Here is a 5,398-nt window from a genome sequence, read left to right on the forward strand (position 1 = left end):
CTGTCTGGTTTGGCCAATGTACATGGCAGAGGGGCATTGCTGGCACATGATGGCATATATCACATTGGTAGATGTACAGGTGAATGAGCCTCTGACAGTGTGACTGATGTGATTAGGTGCTATGATGGTGTCCCCTGAATAGATAAAATATTTCCATCAATAATAATAGCGATGCACAGATAGAAAAAGTAATTTAAATGCTGCTTGAAAACTTAGTTTGTTTTAAAGATATTTACATGATGTATTTTAACATGTGATGTTAACAATTTGTGTTTTAAATTTTAAACTTTAACGTTTTGAATCTCAACATCTACTATCATTAAATAACTATTGTCTAGTCTAACCCTCCTGTAGTTTCCCATAACTCTGAACATTTAAATTCATAAAAATAGGAAAAAAATGCTTAGAAACCATAATTTTGCATAACTGTGAAAAAGAAAGAAAGAGAGAAATGTTTAAAACAAATCATCAACAATATTGGTTGAAATTATAAAAAAAAAAAAAATTGAATTCTGTCAAGCCTGTTTGTGTAGAGTGAAAGATGGGTAAAATCATAGGTTATGTAACAAAATTACTTACCTTTCTCCCCTCTGCATGCTGTATTAAACCAGTTGACGAAGAAAAGCCATATGGATGGTCCTTCCCAAACTTAACTGACTAATGTCCATTGTGGTCACAGCAGCATGTGGGAGATCACATTAAGATTTTTGGGAGGATCAGCATGATGATTGTTTGGGCCACTCTCTGTGTCCTCAGATTTAACTGACTCATGGTATTAATGTAGGTTCCATGACTATTTGTAAAGATTTTAAAAAGATTTTCAAATGACAATTTTTCTAATAAGGTGAAGATTTAAGGTCTCCTAGGCACCAATCTACCATCATGTGGGGGTACATTTTCAGAAGGGCAGTCTTCTTTTGTGTACACAGTTTAGACCTGCAAAACTTTCTGCCTCATTTTTGCATGTGCAATTCAATTATGGATGGAAATGTAAGTAATTGCATCATTCACTACCTGTCAGTTCAAGTCAGGTAATTAGAATTACAACTATTAATATGCAAATCTTTGTAAAGGTAGAAATATGAGGCAATACGTTTTGCTGGTCTAAATTGCACCTGTAGACAGGAAGGCCTGGCATTAGCCTATTGGAAATATTCCGTTTTGGGTGACTTGGCCAATGACACAGAGGTAGTCAATGCCAGAGCCAGGATTAAAATGGAGAAATCCTTTACTCTGCCATTTGCTTAGTCTATTAATTAATTCTGCTTTACATTATTGAGCTACCTCTTCTTGTGGACAAAGGCAGTACTAGCTGCTCAGCAGAGAAGAAATTTCATCTGCAAGCAAGCAGCCAGGTGGGGGCTTGCAGTCACCTTAGTGTCATTGTCTGAAGCCTGGGCACCACTCATTCACTAGCTGTTAAATGGTCTTGGCCCCACCTAAAACAGAGATCATAGCCACAGATCTTCACAAATCTAAGAGCCACTTTTAAAGAGTTGTGGGAGGAAGACCATGAATAACCTAGGATATTTAGGAAAATTTATGATGACTTAACTTTTCTGGTGATTGGTTTGCATCAATAAGAATATCTCTGCAACAAAAAGAGCAAGAAATTTACTTAAAAAATCCCCACAGGAATAAGATTAGCCTTGACATTTACAGAGTCCCAGATAATTAGGGAGAGGGCTGCAGTCATAGGTTTTGTGGGTCCCAAAGGCTGGCAGTATGAGACATTATATTAAACATTTTGAGACCTTCATGATCCATTCTGCATTAAAGAAGATTTACAAGAGCCTCAGAGTATGCTTGAAACATTTGACTGAGAATCAGTCTGCGGACTTTCTACTTTTGGTGTGGCTTCTCAAGGGCATGATTAAGGAATCAGCCCTTCAGATTGATGGAAAAATAAAGAAATTGAAGAAGAAATGAAAGACTACATTATGGACTTTTTCCTGCAGTCCCATGATGTCTCCAAAATTAAGTGATTTTGGCAGATAATTTCTGCTATGAAGCATGTGGCTAACCAGAAGGCTATTAAGCAAGAATGATGCTGTAATATAAGCATAGAGGATTCTTATAAAGTGTATCTTTCTCCCATTCAAAGTATATGATGAAAAATGATGTGTCCAGAGTGTTAACAAATTATAACAAAGTATAAACTCTCCTTATATGTAATACTAAAATCTCTTCAGCATAGTAAGTCATGCTTTGATATTTTTTATCTTTCATTTCCTATTTATAATTAAGAACTAATTTTGAATATATCCTTTATCTAATCATGGATAGTTAAAGTAAGCTGACTGTATGAGCAGTATATTTCTGGTCAGCTACACTTGTACATGGTGTGTGCAAAATGCATCAATGTGAATGCAGAATTCTGATGGTGTAGTGTTTTGCATTCACTTTGCACTGACATAAAAGACTTCACAAGATGGAAGACAATAGAGCAATTAGACTCTGTCTTTCTGCGTGATCTGTGTGTGTATGTATATGCATAATGTATACACACATGTATATAAATAATAGGCACAATGTATATACACACATTTTAGAAATGGATGAACTATTTACAGCAGGCAGTTTGTTCAATGAATTTCACTGTTTGCAGTTCTATGAATTATTTGTGAATATAATTCATTTTTTATTAATTTGTTCATAATTCAAAGTAATTCAGTAAATGTTTTCTGCAAACAAATTGCAGCCTACAGATTGCTCAAGAATTGTGTTAATCATTGTGTGATTGGTCACCTTACTGATTAGTCATGGTATTGATTCTGTTCTTTGCTTGGATGAGTGTAAATAGGATAATATTCTAAAGAGCATGACCATTCACTGGTCCTTTGATTCTGTTAGGAAGAGTGTTGGAGAAGTTTTTGGGGTAAGGAAGAGTTAGGCTGGCGCTACAGGAAATTTTTGGATGTTTTAACCCTTTTTCTTTCAAAGCCACTTCAGTCAGAGTTCAATATATGACCATATCCTTTCAAGGTTTATCTACTTTGCTTCTGTGCCAGAGAGTTGGCCAGGAGGATTGTGTGGTATTAGCCGCACAGGGTGTGATGCTGGTACTTTTAACTGCATTAGTGCACAGAATCTGGCCTTGGATTTTTTAAAACACACTCCCTTCTTATGGTGCTGCTGGTGTTAGCTATTATACAGGAATATTTCAAATGCATTTAATGAATGTAATGGCGTACCCTTTTTTGTCACCATGAGTCATGAGCATTAACACTTTGGTGCAGGATGCATATATGGCTATGATGCTAGATAGGAAGAGAAAGGCATGAGTCAAGGTTCTGTCCAGAATTTATGGAATATTTCGACAATTTCTTTGGTTAATTAAGCCTTGGTGGTTATAGTTGTAGCCACCTTTACTAGTCATCAGCACACACAGAATGATCAAGAGAGATAATTGGCAGGAGGAAGGTCTGGTAAAAAACTACATTTAGTCCCTGGCAGACACCTGAGAACACATTAACATGAGCAATGTCAGGATGGCTTTGTCTTTACAATCTGAATCTTCTGCTAGTGTCAGACCATGGTGATCTGTAGCAAAGAAACAGCAAACTTTTCTGGACAAGTATTCTCAGAATTATTCACTTTTTAGAAGTCCAGTCAGTACGGTAATTGGTGGATAGCATTTGTGACCTGCAGAACATGTTTATAATTCTTAATTAAAGGGTTTGCTTTGTGAAAGGTTTACTGTTATTCTACTCCAACAGGTTTTTTTTTTAGAAAATTACAGTTTTACCCTTAATGATTAAAATGTGGCTATTTGGTCAACTGTTTCTTTAAATAAAATTCAGTCATGTCTTGTTTTCCAGCAGGTAGACAGACAGACGGATTCCAGTTAGCGGAGACCTTAATGTGGCAATTGGATTTATTGGATATGTGTCCTCTATATTGGGACAGGCAAGACTCAAGCCAGAATTCTTACACTTTATCAGAAGTTGGTGTGCCAAGTCAGTTTTTAAAAGGAGTTGTTTTCCTGTGGCTGAGCCAGTAGGAGCTAGGTGCTAAACTTGTTTCCGCTTGACATTGCTCTGTGAATATTTGTTAAGGTTGAATGTTTTACCTTTTCACCTCTCCAGCAGTGGGTGTGAAACATGAGCCTTTAGGTGTTTCCTGGTTGGCAAGAATTCAACAGTAATAAAATTAATAGCAGAAGAAATGTTTTAGCAGCAGAGTTCTCTTCTCTTACTGATTTGTAATTTTTTTATTAATTATTATAAATATGTTTTAAATACACTGATTTTAATCAGACATATTCCCAGAGTTTATGTATAAAGGTTTTTCTCCCGCAGAATAGTAAATGATAGCCTATCTCAGTGCAGAGTGATGAAATACTGAAGACTGATATTACAACTCCTAGCAATAGTTCATCTTGTAAGCTGCTAGATTCTCTAGGTCATTCCTTCTTTATGGCTCTGATCCAAATTCATTGAAATCAGTTTAAAGATTCCCATTAACTTCAGCAGACTTTGGATCGGGCCCTAAATTGCCTTCTTTGGAAGTAATCATGTTGCTAGTATTATTAACAATTTATACATCATCATAGATGTGAATGGCACAGACGTTTTCCCTCTTCCAAGGAGTTTAATGTTAAAGTAATTTGATAGGGCCGGATCCTGAAGCTCTTACTCAGATTTCCCCTTTCTTTATTCAGGCAAACACCAGTTGGCTTCCATGAGTACTGGAGTCAATGAGATCATTCAGATGAGTAACTGCTCATCTACGTGAGTAAATGATTCACAAATTGGCCCTTAGGAAATAAGTCAGGATTGAGAAGATGACACTGACAGCTACAAAAAGGTAATTTCATTATTTATTATCATATTAACAGGTTCTAATTAAAATAAAAACTGATCCAAAGCAACACCCTAAACACAGACTGAACTGAATGGGGCATACCTCTCAACTGTCTCTCCTTTTAGCCCCAGGTGACCTATATTTCACATGCTGTGGAGTTTCCATTTCGTTCAGCAACATTCAATATCTTCCATTGTTTCTGCTGTTGTTGTAGCTATGTTGTTATTCTGAGCACCTTTCCCAGACCTGAAGAAGAGCTCTGTGTAGCTTGAAAGCTTGTCTCTTCCACCAGCAGAAGTTTGTCCAATAAAAGATATTACCTCACCTGCCTTGTCTCTACATCTCACATGTATTTGGTGCCCCATCAATTTTATTGTTGAAAATTTACATTAGAGAATCATGAAAGCAAGGGTATAGAGAGAGTCATTTACAAAAGGAATGAAGCCTACAGCATTTTAAATTTCCTGCATGGATAATTTTTTGCGTCCCTCTTTTTGGGTTGTTTGTTACACACTGTATCCTACATTTGGACCTTGGCAGGTTGAAAGGTATGGAAGTGGAATATTTTTTAGGTGTTTTTTTTTGTTTGTTT

This window comes from Chelonoidis abingdonii, chromosome 2 (genome assembly GCF_003597395.2).
Source record: "Chelonoidis abingdonii isolate Lonesome George chromosome 2, CheloAbing_2.0, whole genome shotgun sequence".
NCBI classification, from domain to species: domain Eukaryota; kingdom Metazoa; phylum Chordata; order Testudines; family Testudinidae; genus Chelonoidis; species Chelonoidis abingdonii.